Genomic DNA, 19,794 nt, shown 5'->3' with positions numbered 1-19,794 from the left:
ACTTACTTCACTCTGTATCCGTTTATAGAGATCTTCTCATGCTTTTCTGTATCCATCGTACAAATCATTTCTTACAATACAGTAATATTCCTTTACATTAATATACCACGATATATTTAGCCATACCCATTTGATGGGGATCTACTTGTTTCTAGTTCTTGGCTAACACGAGCAAGTGTTGCTGTAAATATTTTGGAGTATGTGGGAACTTTTTTCTTATTGATGACTTCCTTAGGGTATAAGCCCAGTAATGGGATCTTGAGTTCAAAAGGTATGGGCATTTATGGGCATTTTGGTCACTTTATTTGCACAATTCTAAATTACTTTCCAAAGTAAGAGCACCACTTTACAGCTCCATCAGCAATGTCTTGTGTGCCTTCAATTTTTGCCAATTTACAGGGTGTGAGATGAAACCTCTGAATTGTTTTGATTTGTATGTATCTTATTATTACTGTTTTGGAGCATTTTATCTTTTGCAATTGCCTCTATCTCTCATTTGGTTAAGAATATATCTCCTACTCATAGTTGTGAGAGGCATTGATCTGTTTCTCTTCTAATTTTTTATGGCATGATGTTTAATATTAAGGTCATTTATTCATTTACAAATATATTGTGGAATGTAGTATAAGGAGTTATTTAAAACCTAAATTTCTGCCAGACTATTTTTCAGTTTTCTTAGCAGTTTATATGAAATAGGATATTTTCCCCTAGGTTTATCAGCACTGGGTTATTTAGTTCTATTGCTTTCTGAATCCCCCTTTTCTATGGTGTCCCACTAATCTTTCCTATTCTTTAACCAATTCTTTAACTGCTGCTTTATAATATAGTTTGAGATCCCCTTCATCCTTACTTTTTTCATCATTTCCCTTAATATTCTAGATCTTTTGTTTTACCAAATGAATTTTGTTACCATGTCATCAAGTTCTGTAAAGTATTCGCTTATAAAATATTCCCTTGCAAATATTGTAAAGTATTTAATTGGTACAGAATTAATAGTATAAACTAATTTTGGTAGTATTGTCATTTATGTTATATTGGTAAGACCTTGCCATGAGCACTGAATATTCCTCTAGCTATTTAAGTGTGTCTGTCTGTATGTGTATATGTATATATATATATATATATATATACACACGTGTGTGTGTGCATCTATCTAAGTGTGGAGAAACAGACAGAGAAAGACAGACAGACAGACAGACAGAAAGTTGAGATCAGAAGTTCTTAACCTGTGATTATGTTTTAGGGGGTCTCTGAATGTGGATGGGAAAAATATACAACTTGTTTTGCACCAGCTTCTAGCTGCAATTGGGTATTTAAGCTGTGCTTCTAAGAAGCGGTCCACTGGCTTGTCCAGAATGCAGAGAGGTCTGTGACACAAAAAGTCAAAGAAACCCTGGTCTCAATGCAGGCAGGGAGGGGAATTTGGCTCATGTGCCAATCAAGTCACAGAGGATGTTCATAGTAAGTAAGGAGTGGGGCCAGGAGAGAGAGGAAATCAGCCACTGGACTGACATTGTCTTCATGACTAAGAGAATATGGAAGAAAGAAGTTGACCTGTACATCTGTCTGAGGTGAAATTTATCTCGTAAAAAAAATTGTTTCAGAATTTAAAGTTGATTTTTATCTAGGGAATTATGTCTTTGTGAAGATACTGAAAAAGAAGCAAAATATATCTACCAATAATTAAAAGCAGATATGATGTAATCCACTAAGAACGATGAGGAGGAAAAAAACATACCATTGACAATTTCTCATATAAGGGTTTGAAAGATTCAGCTGTGACTCCAGGGATGCTATGTTCAATAATATTTCAATCAGATTTTCTCCAACAAGTTCTTTAAAGGTCTAGCTGTGAATCAAAGGATTGCCTCTTTGAGATCTAGCACAAGAGTAAAGCCAACATCAAACTGTCTGCATATCATCAGAAATCCATTGATCTGTGTGGTAATGAGGACAAATCTACTGCTTGCAAGATTCTAGCATCAATCAATCAACTAATAAGAGACTTGCCAGCCCAATGAGCCACAGAATGCTCTTGATCAGGAGTGTGTGTAGTGAAAAGAAAGTTAATATTTTAACAAAGAAAACAGAAAGTTACCAAATTATCCCTAGCAGACCTGGTTTACGCAGAAAAATGCAAAGCACAAGTATACAGTCAAAGCAGCATTCAATTTTTTGAATGTGTAAATTAGGGGCAGAAAACCCATTGTATCCTCCTTCTATTTGAAAAAAATATGCATCTTTTCAATATTATGAGGTAAATGGTCTAGAACTTTTTAAAAGCAGCTATTCCACACACCCTGACCTCAAAAGCAAGCCAGAAATCTTGTCATTCAGCATAGATATTGAGTCATTGTTGACATAGAGAAGAGCTTGGACAAAGGGATAAAAGTAGTGGCAGTGGCACAAAACTACTTTCTTCTTGTAGATAGAGGTGACCAGGTTTGGAACTTACACTCAGGACTCAAGAAGCATTTTATTTAGTGCCTACTGTGTGCTAAGTTTGATACAAAACACTGCTTGGTTGGTTGGTTGTTGTCCTTCGTTTTTGAAGAGGACTAGAATGACATCACCATGATAAAGTGAAGTGTGGGTTGATCAGATCAACAGACCTAGGAATGCTCTATCCCAGGTTTGGTCACAGATAGTCCATGTGAATATTTGGGATGGATACTCCAAATTTGTGCATCCTATGTTTATTTTGTGCTGTCTCAATTCTGCTTTGCTCATAGAACACAGTACCCTTTCTGGTATGGGCACACTATGCTGAGCAGTCCTGTGCCAGTGTCTCCCATGTTGCACAGTCAAATCCAAAGTTCTTGAGAGAGACCATGAGAGTGTCCTTTTATCACTTCTTCTGACCACCATGTGATCACCTGCCCCATGTGAGTTCTCCATAAAATAGTCTTTTGGGTAAGTGTATATTTTGCATTAGAACAACATGGCCAGTCCATTGGAGTTGCGCTCTCTAAAGAATAGTTTGAATGGTTGGCAGTTCAGCTCAAGCAAGGACTTCAGTGTCTGGTACTTTATCCTGCCAGGTGATCCTTAGAATCTTCCTAAGACAGTTCAAATGGAAGTCATTCAATTTCCTGGCATGACATTGGTAGACTGTCCATGTTTCACAAAACAATGAGGTCAGCACAATGGCCTGTAGACCTTCAGTTTGGTAGTCATTCTAATACCTCTTCTGTCCCAAACTTTTCTTCAGAGCCTCCCAAAAGCTAGCTCTGGAAATGCGTGCATCAACCTCATTGTCAATGTGTATATCCCTGGAAAGTATACTACCAAGGTGAGTGAACTTATCCACAGCATTCAAAACTTCTCCATTTGCTGTAATCGATGGTTCCACTTATGGATGGTGTTGTGGTGACTGATGGAGTACTTGTGTTTTCTTGGTGTTAATTATTAGGCCAAAATTAGCACAGGCAGCAGAGAATTGATCCATGCTTTGTTGCATCTCAGCTTCAGAGGCTGCATTGAGTGCCCAATCATCTGCAAACAGAAAATCATGCACTAACATTCCCTCCACTTTGGTCTTGGCTTATAGCCTTTTCAAATTGAAGAACTTACCATCAGTATAATAGTTGACCTTGATGCTGTGTTCAACCTCATTAAAAGCATTTGACAAATTGCCTGAAAACATCAGGCTAAAAAACATGGAAACAAGCACACAGCCCTGTTTCACTCCATTGATGACTGGGAAGGCACAAGAGCATTGTCTATCATACAGAACCTGGGTAAACATGCCATCATGAAATTGACATATAATACTGATGAACTTCTCCAGGCAGCCAAATTTTGACATAATTTTCCATAAGCCCTCATGACTAACAGTGTCCAAGGCCTCGGTCAGATCTACAGATGCTGTGTACAGACCTCTATTCTGCTCCTGGCATTTCTCCTGGAGTTGTTGAGCAGCAAACACCATATTGGCTGTTCCTTGGCCCTTTCTGAAGCCACACTGGCTCTCAGGCATATGACCATCTTCCAGGTGAAGGATCAGTCCATTAAGGAGGACTCTAGCAAGAATTTTGCCAGCAATGATTGAGAGACTCCCCTGTGATTGTCTCAGGATAATCTATTCCCTTTACCTTTATAGAGATGGACAATGGAGGCATCCTTGAACTCCTGAGGGATAACTTCCTCTTGCCATATAGCTTGGAAAATTTCAGTCAGCTTTTGTTTGAGCAATGGTCCCCCTACCTTGTTGATCTCAGCTAGAATAGAATCAGCACCAGGTGCTTTGCCACAAGAAAGGAGCCTAATGGCCCTCAAACCCTCTTTTTCAGTTGGAAGTTCAGCTAAGGAGGGATTGACGTCAACCTGAGATAAGTGGTTAATGGCCTCAGCATTGATTGATGATGGTCTATTGAGAACACTATGGAAGTGTTCAGCCCATCTCTCTAGAATCATGTCTTTATCACTAATCAACGTGGCTCCATCAGCACTGAGTAGTGGTGATGTCCCATAGATTTTTACTCCATAAATAGCTTTTAGGGAATCATAAAAGCACTTTGGATTGTTACTATCAGCATAAAACTGAATTTCATCTGCCTTCTTACTGATCCAGGAATCCTGTATCTCTCTAAGTTTTGCTTGTACTTTGCTTTCAATAGAATTAAATGCTGCCTTCTTAGAGGTGGATGAACTATCCTGCTGGTAGATCCTGTGGAGTTTTCAGTTTTTGTTCAGCAGCTTCTGAATGACCCCATCATTTTCATCAAACCAGTCTTGGTGTTTGCAAGTGTTCTGACTCAGATGAGCAAATGCATTGCTGTACACCAAATCTCAGAAAGCTGGCCACTCCTTTTCTGCTCCACTGTTGCCAATTGTGTGTTGGCTCAACTTTCCCTCCAAGTTAGCAACAAACTGTTCACGCTCAGAGAAGAACTCTAATTTGTTGACATTAATTACTCTAGTACTCATTTTGCCTTGGGGGCGGCACTTTTGATGAATGAGAGTATTTAGCTTGGAAAGGATAAATCTATGATCAGTTCAGCACTCTGCTCCACACATTACCTTTGTCCTTCTCACATCTTGTCTGTCTCTTCTTAAATCACATAATCTATTAGATGCCAATGTTTGCTGCAAGGGTGCATCCATGAAGTTTTATTGTGTTTAGGTAAATGGAAAACAATGTTGATGATATGAAGGTCATGTGATGCACAAAGTCTTCAGTAGCAAATGACCATTGCTGTTGCTGTTTCCAACTCCATTCCTCCCCAGAACTCCCTGCCATCTGGTAGTCTGAGTCTACTCTAGCATTAAAGTCACCCAGAATTGTCCTTTTTTGGCACATTGATGGTAAGGGCCTCTAGGTCTTCGTAAAATTTTTCTTTGACCTCATCAGGGTTCGTCATGATGGGAGCATAGGCACTGAGGATGATGGCATGGTTTTCCTGCTGGTGGCAATCTCATTGTCATAAACCTGTCCTTCACTCCTTTTGGCAGGCATACCACCTTGCTGATTAGATTAGCTTTGATTGCAAAATCCACACCAGCTTCACAGCACTCCTCTTCACTGTGCCCACTCCAGAAAAATGTGTATCCAGCTCCAGCTTCAGTAAGCTGGCTTTCATTTGCCAACCTTGTTTCACTCAGGGCTGCTATTTGGATGCTATACTTGTTGAGATCTCTTGCAAAAAGAGCAGTTCTTCTTTCAGGTTTACTGGATTTTGTGTAGTCTATAAGCGTGTGCACGTTCCATGTGCCAATGGTAAGTGGAACCATCTTTGCAGATGTTTTTTGTACATTTTGTACATTTTTTTGTGTGTTTTGACCACATAGTGGAATTCCCTATCTGCTGTGGTAATCAGGCCAGGGTTGGGTAAGCAGACAATGTTTAGGGCACCTTTTCCAGTCCTCTTCCTCACACCAGGAGGTGAGTAGTGCGATCCTTAAAAGGCTGCTCAGATATCCACAGGGCTGCCAAGTCCCACTGCTGCTTCCAGTGAGAAATGACCCTATGGCCTGGGCCACCTGTATGCAGGGTTGTGACTACAGCTTCCAGTATATCTACACCTGCTGCTTCATCACTTGCCTGTTGCCACAGGACTTTGAGGCATAATAGTAAAATGGTATGGGTGATGTCTTTTGATTCATGCGTAAACTGGATTCAAGTGAGGCAGAGTTGCACGAAGTTGTCAACCTCACTCCTTCAGAGTCATCATAGTCCAGTGGCAGGACAGAGTCAAGATGGTTGGCGATGGCTCAGGATGCAGTGGATGACCTTGGCATCTTTAGTGTCTAACCAAGCTCTAAGAGCTCCACATCACCTGCTCCCGTTGCCTTCATGGCCATTGGAACAAATTGTTCTCATCCTCCCATTCCAGCAGAGGAAGTCTTCACATGCTTAGGGTAGACATCCCCCTAACTCACCAATGGGTTTGAGACCCCTTGGTTACTCTCAACCTGGTCTGACCCATCTGCCAAAATGGTTTTCCGGGATGTGCCCACCGCACATGCTACAGCTTCTTGGAGCCACAGGTGAGAGTTGGGTGGAACAGGTAAATACCAAAGGTGGTAAGAGCCCCCAAAAGGACTCAGCAGCCATCACACCAAAGGTACTGGTCCTTCCCGAACACAGCCTACACCCTATACAAACACTAGAGTCATAAAGAAGGCAAAGATAGTCCCTGCTCTCAAGTAGATGAAGATCTAATGGGGGAAACACCATGCAGACAACTCTATACAAACAAGATATAGATGGAATGAGTTGGGAGTCATCTCAGAGAGAATGCACTAAGATTAAAGACTGGTATTGACTGAACAGTGGTGGTCGACATAGTGAAACCTGTGCTTAAGGAAGATCCATTTCACAGGTGAACAGAAGATGAGGAGGATGGTGCAGAGTGGGGAAAGAGAGGTAAGCAAACCACCCCTCCCCCACCAAGTCACTACAGTAGTCCACGTGTGAGGTGATGAGGGTCTGCACTGGGGTGGAGATAGGGTCAGAAAAGAGAAGGGGGAGTATTCAAGAAATACTACCTAGGTAGAATCTTTAGAACTTGGCAATAGATTGGTTGTGGCTAGGGCCAAGAGATGTTGAGACACTTTTACTCTCTGTCTTGATGAAGACCATCCATGGCTTTTGATTTCTCTTTTCCAAACAGAAAGGAAGGTAGTAGTAACTGAGGTCCTGGAACACTAGCGATGTCAAGGAGCCTTCACCAAATGCTACCTCTAGACTGGAGAATGTGGAAAGACTCATTTCCACCATTGTCTTGTTCCTTGGACCAAGGAATTGAGTGGGAAAACAAGTGGGTGTTTGATGTAACATTCCGTGATGTCTTCAGGGCTTTCCTTTGAACTGAAGTTCAAAGTTGGCTAATTCTGTTTTGCCAATTTAATTAAATGCTTATTTTTAATCTAGGCTAACATCTATAAAGTGCCGTAAGGTTTACAAAGCTCATTACATATGTTATCTCTGCTGAAACTCACACTAATCCTGTGAAGTAGGTGCTAGCATTATCCCCATTTTCTAGATGAGGAAAGTGAGATTGTAAGTGACTTGCCCAATTTAGGAAGCCCTATCTGTGGCAGATTTCAAACTCAGGTCTTCCTGACCTCAAGTCCAACTCTCTAGCCACTGGGCCACCTAGATGGTTCAAGGATTTAACAAAATTGGCTTCATTGTGCTATACATATTTTATTTAAAACTCACTTGTAAGAAGGTTAGTTTTGGGGGTTATCACTATTCTATATACTGTCCTAACTGCAGGTACAGCAGCAACAGTAGGAGGTCAGAGGATTTTACATTTAGGACTCTGAAAGATTTCAGAGGATGTTGAGTTGAACCTTCTCATTGTACAGCTGAAGAAACTGAGACCCAGGCAGATTAAAGGACTTGCCCAGGGCTACCCAGCCAGTAAATATCAAAGGAAGAAAGAAACAAGTATTTATTAAGTACTAGGCCCTATTCTAAGCACCTTACAAATATAATCTCATTTCATCCTCACAACATCCCTATGAGGAAAGTGCTATTGTTTCTCCATTTTACAGCTGAGAAACGGAGGCAGTCAGAGATTGTCACCTGCTCATAGTCACACAGTAAGTAAGTGTCTGAGGTTAGATTTAAACTCAGGTCCCCTCATCCATATCCAAGGCTCTTTCTGCTCTATCATGCTGTCTCTAAGTTTCTTCCTCACTTTCATGAATATTAAAAATGGTGAAATAAACAGGCTTTTGAGAATTAGTCTGTCAATCAGTTCACCAGCCAAACTCAAACTAATACAGTAATGGAAAACATTACTCAGAGCCTTTTGTTTTATTTATTTTTCTCCTCCCAAAGAATGTGACTCGTAGAGACTGGCAGGAAGTTGTTATTGTTTTAGAGAGAGTAAGTCCCATAACATAACATTTTGGTGATTTCACTCTAGAATTTCCTTAATAAGACTTATGTCTACTCGAAAAAAAAAAAGAAAAAAAATTCATTAAGAATTGTGACTGGAAAAACCAAGTAAGTGAAGATGGTGCACCTGTCTTGATCATAGTTAATTAATTAAGTTAGCTGATCATTCCACACCCAATCAGCAACCATAGTGGCTCGGCCTCTAATTGTGCAAGAAGAAAGTGGGCTGGATTGAATCTGAGAAATCATCTTGGGCTTTAACTCTGCTTACTGCTGGCAGTCCACAGACAGGTGAAATTGTGGGCCCAACCTTCTTGAAGATTCCCTACCAAGCTGTAGAGAGACAGAGGAATCATGGTTGGTATTGGAGGGAGTACCCACCTTGAAGAAATGGGAAAGTGGGTCTTTGTCATGGTTGAGCTACTCCTATGTATTTTTACCACCTGAAACTGTTGTTTGCTGACTTTTTTAATCATTATGGAGTGTCTGCTGCAAAGAAAGCACTGTTAGGTTTTAAAGAAGACTGTCCTAAAATGTCTATTTTTTTTTTTGATAAAGCCATCTCTCCTAATCATGATGATAATGATCATCTTACAATGATGTGAGCAAAGTGATGCTCTCTAAACGTGGTTTCCAGGCTCCCGTCTCTAATAGTGGGTTAGTTTCAGAAGTGACACAACAGTGAGTAACTATTATCACCATTTACCAAGGTACAAGGTGTGTTAGCCAAGTCCCAAGTATCCATGGGAGGGGATCAGTCTGAGATGAGGATGGAGAATGGGCAGGTTGTGTGTCCAGTGAAGTCTCAAAAGACCCAGGGCGAGTTACTCCTCAGGCAACAATTATATAAGAGATACTTCTTTATATTAGGCACTTTCAATTGTACTAATGACTAAATGACTTTTGCACCCTGAGGTTCATTCCAAATCAAACATTAGAAAGGATGTTTTCCACCCTCCATTCTTAAAAATAAAGCATTATTACAAAATAAAATTCTTCATGCCTCTAGGGATATTGAACATAGCCTCCAGCATCCTAAAAGGACTTAAGACCTAGACAGATGTGGTCCTCAGACCATACAGGTGAATGATTCAGCCTTTGGGGTTTTATTTCATTGATATATTATGTTCTTCTTAGGTTGGTGACTTCTTAAAATTTCAGTTTCAGGCTCCATTGTTTAATGCATGCAGCCCAAACTCAACTTGTTTAGTGGAATAATTTTTCATTGACCTGTAAAACCAACAAATGAGATGATATCAGTTCTTTACTGCTGTTAAAGGCAGGTAGGTTAGAGGAGCAGGAGGAGGAGTGGTAGTGGTAGGAATAGTAGCAGTAGCCACAGCAGTGGTAGCAGTAGGAGTAGAAGTGGAGTAGTTGTCATAGTAACAACACATACAACAACTCACATTCTTTATCATACACAGGTTTAATGTGATGAATGAAGTCTTTCCACACTCGTTATCTCACTTGATTCTCATAATGCCCTTTGTGAGGTACCTGTCGGGGCAAGTGTTACTGTTTCTATATCATTAGACATGGTAAACTAAGATTCTTTACTAAATTATTATTTCCCCTCATATATAGTAGGTGCTACACAAATTCAGTGATGATGATCCTGGAGGGCATAGGGAGACACTGGAATTTATTAGGCGCCACAGGGATGCCCCATTGTTTTCCTCTTGCCCTTAACATCCATGTCCATGTCTAGGTGTTAAAGCCCTTCTCCGTCTGATTCCAGCCTGCCTTTCAGGACTGTTGTACATTCATTTCAATACCAACCAGACCAATTGCTGCTGATCATTTATTTCACCAGCATGACATTTCATTTCTGGCCTCTGCACCTTTGCACCTAGGCTGTCTCCCCGGCCTGACCTGTCTTCCCTCCTCACCCACACCTTTTGGAATCCCCAGCATCTTTGAAAGCCTTCCTCAAACATCACCTCCTACAGATAGCTAAGCCTTTCTTTCCTATGGCCAGACCCCTCCTGAGAAAGGCCTTGGTTATCTCTTTTCTGTATCATTTGGTTTGACCTTTTTTGTGTTTGTGTGTTTTTCTTCCCCCACAGAAAGTAAGCTGCTCAAGGCCAGAAACTGTCTTGCTTCTTGTCTGTGTGTCCTTAGCAACTTTGGCATAATTCCTGACATATAATAGATGTTCCACACGTGCTTTCTGAATGAATGAGTGAGTGAGTAGTGAATGACCGAAGCATTTCCTAAGTGCTTGCTGTGTGCAGAGCGATGTGCCAAGAGCTGGGGATACACATAGAAAAGTCAAACCATCCCCGATTCTGAGGAGTTTCTGTCCTAAAACAGAGATGACACAGATGGAAAGCTTCATTTCCAAGTTCAGCAGAAGAGTCTATGATCCTTAGGGTCTGAAGGCAAAGCAGATGGTCACAGCTCTTTTTTCAATGTCCTTCTCGCTGGATGAATGAATGCCTCCTGCTGCGTCAGGGCTAAAAATGAATCTCCCAATCCCTTGGCCTCCATTCAGCCCCAGAGAGGAGGCTCACACTTGAGAATTGGCCAAAGATAGCTCTTGTACTTAATTTATTTATTTATCTAATTTATTTATAATGCAGAATAAATTTATTTATTATATTTATGTAACATATAACAAACATATTTTAATTTAGCTTGTGGTCACTTTCTAGAATTTTCTTTTGAGTAACCTTTATTTTTTCACCTTGATTTGTGACTCTGAGGCACAGCCAGGAGCCTAGGAGTTGGAAGAAAGAGTCCCAAAGGGGACCAAGTGGCTGTCACGAAGCCATTGTCCTCAGGTATGGTGACCTGAAGATTCTGGGGGAGACATACAGTCAGAGGTCCTGGATAACACCTTGTGGCCTTGACAGTCACTTATCACCTGGGTTGGGCAGCCTCATTGGTAAAGATATGGTCCCTTCCTATTATCCAAATCTTATTATCCCGTTTAATATCCAATTCTAATAATTGTGGTTATCTGATTTTCTAGCTCAAAGCAGATTAGAACTTGCAAATCATGGGAGGGGGCTTAAGCCCACCATCAATATGGAAAAGCAAAAGCTGATAAGCAAATTTAAAGAGAGATTAGAAAAAAAAAATATGAAATTCATACACAGCATAAGAATGAGATCTGAAGCAGCCTTACCTATCTCCCCAGCCTGTGAGATCATCACTGTGTTATGGCAGACTATGATAACTAATACCACCCTTCCCCCCCACCTCCTAGGGACATCCTTAGTCCAAAGTGGACCACTGCCTGGACTAGTATCAGCCTCCCTCACACCCAGCATTCCTCTCCCTCTTCATTTCCTGCTTTCAGAATCTCCCTCTTCCTGGAAGGCTAAGTGCAGAGCCCTCCCTTTCACCTCTGATCATCTCACACAGCCCCCTTTCTCAAATGTTATTAATACACTTGACTTTGGGCCCTAGAATGTCCCAGCATAAGCTCCCTTTCTGGAGGGATGTGACATTTGTTTGGTAAATTTTTTACTTTAAACTTAAATACAAGATAAGAAAAGAGAAACTTAAATACTGAAACTAAAATAATACAAAGAAAAAGAAAAGAAAAAAAAAGCATTACCATGTGCACAGAAGAAAATGATAAAGAATACAAAATATGCAGCAATAAATTTCCATACCATTGTTTTTACTTTGGTAGACATTTGCCAAGTGTTTATTGAATTAAGTTAGTTAGTAGGAAAACACCAAATTCAGTTCCATATGCAATGTTTGATGAGATAGATGAAAGGCAGTCTAGCAGAGTGTACAGAATGTTAGACATGGAGTCCTGGGTTCATATATTACCCGGATGCCTCCTAGCTCGGTGACCCTGTGTGATTCACTTAACCTCATTAGCCTCAGTTTCCTTTTCTGTAAAATGGAGATGATAATCATAGCACCAACCTGCCTCATAGGATTATTGTAACAAGTTAATGAAATAATATTCACAAAGTACTCTGTGTTCCTAGAGATTGTCAACCTTAAATCTCTATCAAAAACGTGAACTGTTATTAAGACAGGGAAGGGAAGGATGCATTTCAGAAGGACATCTGTCCACATGAGGTTTTTTTAAGGTTTAATGTTTAAAGGGATAATCTTGAGCTATCTAGAAAAATTGTTGCGTGGAATTCCTTGTTATTTTTAAACGATGCCCTAAAATGAGATCACACCATATTAGAGAATTGGTCAAATACAGAAGAGCTAGTGTGAAGAAAGAACATGAAATAATAACACATCCTTAAGGTGCCTTCTGTATTTCCATTAAAAGTTAGCAGATTGGTACACCTTCCCCAAGACCCAGAACAAAGATATTAGAACAGCTTATCATGAGAGTAGAACTTCAGCACATTGGGAATGAGTCTTAAAAGGCAGAAATGAAAAGACAGTATTAAGTGTGGAACAGGTGCCAGCCCTCTACTAATCAACAGGAAGAGCCAGAGGGTTCCTCTTTGTTCTTGCGGAGCTCACACTCCAACTGGGGGAGAAGACACATAAAAGTCAGCTGCAAGATGACTGGGAAAGCCCAACAGTTTTTAGGTTCATTAATTCATTAAGATGGTAGCTTGAGGAGGGGGGACAGACTGAAGACATAGGAGCAGCACGAAGGCTGAGGCTTGGAGGACTTCTTTTTGTCCAAAGAAATGCAACTGTTTGCTCCCATCTCATTTGAACTCTGTGAGTAGTCAAACAACAAGGCGATCAAAGCCTTTGGTGAAGATATCCTTCCCTCCTGGCCATCCTGGGTGGGTTTTGAGAACAAGGTAGAGTCCTCTCATGATGATGGCTTTTCCCACTGGGTTTGGGGAGCAGTCGAAGGCTAGTGATGTAAATAAGTCCGTGCATAGCATTGAGAAATAGAAGTGGTCTGAGGTTTGTCTCTAGAAAACAGACCAGGTCCTATTGAGGCTTATTGCAGAGAAAAGGTCATGATGAGTTTTGGAAGCTGTGGCTGTCTCTTTTGGATCCTAGTGATGCTACAGCTTTCAGAAAGTAATCCTACATAGTTAGGAGGGGTTTGAGAACCAGTTGGCTGGCATGTGGGGATTCTTCTCCTACAGAGTCAAGCATACACACACACACCCTTACAGCCCTGGGCTTGTCCTTGACTTCTTCACATAATTTGTCAGAACTGTTTCTCTCTCAGCCCCTAGCATCCCATCTCTCCTTGGTTGACTTGCTGTAGAATTTTAGTACATGCATGGATGATTTCCAGTCCTTTCTCTGAACCCTCTGAAGTCTGTTCTCCCCAAATCTAGACTGTCTCTGGGACTATCTCTGCCTTTGTTCTCCTCTAGCATAGGATCTAAGATGGGATGATCACTTCTCCCTAGGATTTTTGCCTGGCAACCAGTTCATCCTTGCTGGTGAGAATCAGATCTAAAAATGAATCTTCTCTTCTTGTTTTCTCCAGCATTGGAAATTCCGTAGCTATATCACATCAATAGGCCTTATCCCACCAAGTACCAGTGATACCTATGATGTTATTTTTTCCCTTTATGTTAATATCTCTTAGGATCATAAACTGAGAGGCATCAAGGTCATCCAGGAACGTGCTTTTGTTGTATTGATGCTGCAACTGAGTGGTGGGGGAAAGGGCAATCATTTGCCTAAGGTCACCCAAGGAGGAAGATGAAAGGCTTAGATTTGAACCCAAATATGACTTCAAATTGACCATCTTTCCCACTGCATTGTCTCCCAAACATTCTTAACTAAGACCATGGTCATTTTTGATATTGTATTCTGAAGCTTTGAGTTTCATTGTCAGCTCTTTTCTTATATTTTATTCACTGTGAATTTCTGGAGCTGTTTGCTACTATCCTTCCAATCTACCTACTCTGTAGTATCTGGCTTGATGAATATATGAATGCTGGCTAGTTGAGAGGAATGAATGAAGAAGTCATAAAATAAAAATATGTATTATATATTGGTTAATTGAAAGCAATTAGTACAAAAACAAAGTCTTTGCAGAGAAATTGGCCATACTCCACACACATACATTCCCACCAGCCCAGTTCCCTATGCTCCAGTAACCATCATCCTTTTATTTTGAGCCATAAGCCAAAAGTCCAGTTCCCATTCTCTGACCTCGTCCTCTTCACTAGCTGTTTCCTACCCCAATCTACCTCCTCTTCTGTTTCTCTTTCCCCTCAAGAACATAGGCTTCCTAAGGATAAGGTCATTGGATCCCTCACACCTAGCACAGAACTTAGCTCAGAGAGGTGCAACCCTTACCTTCAATAAGCAAAGACATAAAAGCCAAGGCTTTCTGTCTCTTACTGATGCTTTCTGATCACCATAAGTGCTTCCTGGAGCCCTGGACACATGCATCATTGTGGATGTGGAGGTGGATTTGATAATCTTGGGAGTTCTGGTATGTCCCAGATACATGTCCCTCAGAGGCAGTAGATCTCCTCATTATTAGGATCAGACCATTCTAGAGTTGCCTCAGTCACCCCCATCCCACCTCTTCATCTTACTCTAAGATCTAAAGACTAGATGGGTTTTGTAGATGATGACACTGATGAATATACATTCATTTGCAAACAAGGAGGTGGTATTTCCTCAGAGTGGACTGACTCCTCCCTCCTTCCTCTTTGGAAAGAGCCTCAGATTTAATTCTTAAATCCAAGGGTTGGCTGGTTCTTCTCTGTTTTCCTTCCTATACATCATCTTTTCTATCTTCCAACCTTAAGAATCTCTTTTGCCTTTTCATATTCCTTCTTTTCTTTTTTTACGTATTTAAATCCCTCTTCCAGTCTTTTAAATGAAAGTCTTTTCATTCTCCATGAAAACCTGGAAATACTTTTCAAATTACTTGATAGTCTCTTTTAGGAGGGTGACTAGCCCACACTTTCAACCCAGTAACTCGGTCTTTAGGCCACAGCAAAAAGCTGAACATCCCAAACAGGGCAGGTCACTATCAAGTTCCTCTGCTCTCCACATTCTCTACTAATGGAATCCCCAGTCCTTTATCAGTCTGATTGGTTGCTTTTATAGACGGCTGACCCAGAATAAGAGTTCTCTTCCTTAGCGCCTGGACAACCACAACCACACAGTCACGTGATGGTCACACCCTCTGAGGACTTTCGTTTTACCAAGGTCCTTCTTGAGGTGGGGAAGGTGAGGTCCTTGAGCTCTTTTGTCCATCTTCTTCCTTCTCTAGTGCTTTTTTAAAAGTTTTTTTTTTCATGTAAAGTTTACTTAAGTTCTGAAAAACTTTCTTTATAGATGGAACTCACTAAAGTGTCTTTCTACCTTTTTGTGATATGGTCTCCAGCTCACTTTTTGCCAGCACCAGTGTTTGCTTTTGCAGCCCCTACCAGCTTGATTCTATTCTGGCATTGCTTTTTCTGCTTTCTCAGGGATGGATTTTTTTTCTCCTCATGGCCATGCCCAGCAGGTCTTCACTTTGGCTTGTCTTCAGTCATGCCAGGTCTGTTGGCTGACTATTAACAAAATGGCTTCTGAATCCAAAGGCAAAAATGACATTTGCAGCTCTTTGGTGCAACTTGGCCACTTTTTCTTGAATTTTAGGCTTTAGCACCTTGGATGTCATTATTCCTGGAGGAGGGATATGGAAGGCTATTGAGGAAGTCTCTGTCATGAATTTCCTGATTTTGATGGTCAGAGCATCATTCAAGATGGGGAGGGGGGGGTTGGTAAGGGATAATTTAATTATGAACCATAGAATATAGGCTTAGGAGATGTGCTGTTTTGTTGAAGGAATTAGGTGAAACATAATATTGGATTTGGAGTCAGGAAGATCTGAGTTCGTATCTAACCTCAGATACTAGCTGAGTGACCTGAGCAAGTCACTTAATCTCTGTCTACTCAAATTCCTCAATTATAAAATAGGGCTCAGAATAGTATCTGCCCCCTAGGGTTGTTGTGAGGATCAAAGGAGATCATGTATAAAATGTTTTGCAAAGGTTAAAGAAATACATAACAATGAATTATTATTAATGTATCATTATATTCACTTTAACATAATGATATATGTTAATATATTATTTATATACATATATATATACATATAATATATATATATGTGCATACCTCTATATCCTATTATTATAGTTGCCATTCCCTGGAATCCTCTTATCAAAGTACAATAGAAAACATAAGGTCACTCTTGCTCTAGAAAGAGCAAGATTACATCTTGGTTGATAAAAAAAAAAAAAAATGAGTGGGGATCCAAGATGGCAGAGTAGAAGAACACACTTTTAGGAGCTCTCCTCCCACAGCCCATAAAATACCTATAAAAAATGACTCTAAACAAATTCGAGAGCAGCACAAGCCACAAAATGACAGGGTGAATGAGATTTCTAGCCCACTACAGCCTGGAAGGCCAACAGGAAGGGTTTATCACACCAGGCACAGAGTGGAATGCAGCCCAGCATGGGTCACATGGTGTGGCAGGGACAGGAGGGTTCCTTCATCCAGGAGAGGGGAACGTGGTCTGGATCTCAGGCAGCAGCTACTGCAGCATCAGTATCCATTTTTGGAGACCTCTGCCCAGAGCCCTTGGGGGAATTGAGCAGCTGATCTGAATCTCAGCCCTGAGTGGCAGCTCTGCCCTGGGACCCCACCCCCTAAAGCCCCTGGGGGTATTGAGTCACTGATATGAATCTCAGTCCTGAGTACAGCCCTGGGGTGAGGAGGAGTGCTGGTGTGGCTGAGGGAATTCTACTCTCAGAATCTGGGCAGAAAAGTTTTTTGTTGCTCCCAGAACAGTGTGCAGGCCTCTCCCTTGATTGTTCCACCTTGGAGGAATTGAGAACTGAGAACTTACAGGTTCTCAAAATATACCTTCCTCTTGACAAAGGACTCAAAAGTCAAACAACTGGCTGGGAAGATGCCCAAAAAAAGGAAAAAAAATAAGACTATAGAAGATTACTTTGGTGAACAGGTATTTTCTTCCATCTTTTCAGATGAGGAAGAAGTATGCATACCATCAGAGGAAGTCAAGGCTTCTGCATTCAAAATCTCCAAAATAAATATGCAATGGTCTCAGGCCATGGAGGAGCTCAAAAAGGATTTTGAAAAAAATTGGGTGCTAGCATGAGGAATCATCAAGATTTCAGGGAGTAGGTTTTGCTGTTGCTGGCTTACCTGGCCATAGTTATGGTCACCTGGCAGCATCTTCTCCAAGAAAGGAGCTGGAAGAACATGAGGCTATGGGTTCAAAGAAGGAAACACCTGGGTTGATTGGGCAGCCAACTGGGGACTCATTAATTAATTATCACTAATGAATTATTTATTAATTAAATGTGAATTAGGGGAGAATCATTAGTGAATGTATCTTTAGGGAGAAGTGGGATGAAATTGCAGCTGTTTGCATTCTATTCTAGTGACCTTGGGGCTACAATGATGGAGCAGCATTGGCTGCCTAATTATCCTTTCAAACAGTCAATGGACTTGATGTTTCAATAGTGGCATAGCCTGAAAGGGTCAGGATCTCACATTGCATGCTGAGCTATCTCCAGCTGTCCTGATGAATATCAGGCCACTGAATCCAGATGGCTCAGGAGAAGAAAGTGAGGTTGGTGATCTTTCATAGCCCTCCCTCACTCAAATCAAAGTCAACTGCAAGTCATGTAATCATCTTGATGTCATAGTCCTCTTCAAGAATGAAGGACAAACACAACAATACCCTGTCAATTCTATTTAATTCAATTAGTATTTGTCAAATGTCTTCTATGTGTCAGGCATTGTGGTGAGTGAAGTCTTTCTGGTGATCAGCTAGAAGGCTGCCTAAGGGTTTCCAATATGCAGAGGAAGGCCCCCACCTACTCAATTGGGAACATTTTTAACTTCAGTGTTCGGGTAAGGTGGGAGGATAGTGTGGAGGCAGATGTGGAACCACAAAGATGTTGGTTCAAATCCCGCCTTTGACAATCACCAGCTCTGTGATCATAGGCAAGATTCATTTCTTTGAGTATCACGGGTTTTTTTTTTATCAGTAAAATGATTGTAACACAAAGAGCAGTATCTATCACACAGTGTTGTTGTAAGGTTCAAATGAGAGAAAGGTGTGGACCTTGCTTTGCAAACCCATCAGATCCTGTTACCTTAGTCCTGGGAGGGCAACTGACAGGCCCTTCCCCAACCCCCTCGCCTACCTCCATAGATTTCATACAAATGGAAAGCCAGCCCTATTTTATCCAGAAGGTGGGGGGTAGTTTTCCCCTTGTGGGAGTTTTGTTAAAACATTGCATGGGGGAGAGGAGGACCCACACATATCTGGTACCCATTGTTCTGTCTGCCCTAAAGTTTCTCTTAAGTACAAATAGAGTATTTTTTTCAGGGCTGACGTGAATTATCCCTGGGAAGTGACACCTACAATGCTCTTGTACAGGGACCACTTGTAAGCTCGTTGGCTTACAGAATTCAGGATTCTGCTCCCCAGAATTCCATCTGTGACTCAGCTCCCAAGCCAAACCTCACTGGGACAAGGAAAAGGAGCAGGTGTCCACCTGTTTGTTAATACAGGTGACTATTACCAGGCTGAAAGAATGAGACCCCTTCTGTTTGCAAATTCTCTCGATTTGTCCTCAAAATGTGTTGGAAAATGACTATTTAAAATAGGTTCAATGCAGTCCAAGACCACAAGCATTTGTCTAGGGCCTGCTACAAGTTGGAGCTTTATGAGAAATTGGATTTGAACTCAGAGGCATTCTCTTAGTAAATCCTGCTCCCCATGATGTCTGAAGTTAGTCACTGTGTGTTCCTGACCCTGTAGCCCCCAGGAATACAAATGAATCTAGGTTAGGGACTGTTCTGAGAGCTCCCACAAAACAATTGCATTTGACCTCTGTGGGGACAAAGAGGGTTGGCAGAGGCTGGGACATGAGGAATGAAGGAGTAAAGGTGGGCCTAGTGTGAAGTATGGATCTAGGGGAGTCAGTTCGAGTGACTGGCTCCAGACTCCAGACTCCAGTCTGGCTCACCCATGCAGACAGGTCAAGCTATTCCACTGAAAGGAGGAGTGGACTCTGAGGAGGGCATTAGCAGAAGGGCCATTCATTCAATTTTTAGTCCCAACCAGGGGTTCTTCATGGGGTTGGGGAGGCCCAGCTGGCAATCATATGTCATGATCACTGGTTTCCTTGGTAAGCCTTTGTACTTTATTTTATATCTTGGAAAACATGATTCTGAGAAGACATCTGTGGGCTCCACCAGAAGGCCAAGAGAGGCCAGGACACAAAAAAGAGATCAGGACCCTATGTTATATATTTTCCTTGAAAGGAGGCTGTTCTCTCCCTATCTGGGTTTCTGGGTTTCCATACTAGAGACTGCCTATAGGCATAATTATGCTCCAAAGATCTCTCCTGTGGCCTCCTAAGGTCTTATGGCCCAGGAAAGGCCACATTTCCTGGTGGTGGTGCCTAGGATGGTGGAGAGGAGGTGCATGCTGCAGGGTCTGGGAGGGAAGAAGCAGTATTGTGGGAGCTTCT

Source organism: Notamacropus eugenii, chromosome 1, assembly GCF_028372415.1.
Source record: "Notamacropus eugenii isolate mMacEug1 chromosome 1, mMacEug1.pri_v2, whole genome shotgun sequence".
Lineage (NCBI taxonomy): Eukaryota > Metazoa > Chordata > Mammalia > Diprotodontia > Macropodidae > Notamacropus > Notamacropus eugenii.
Note: the sequence above shows the minus strand (reverse complement) of the source record.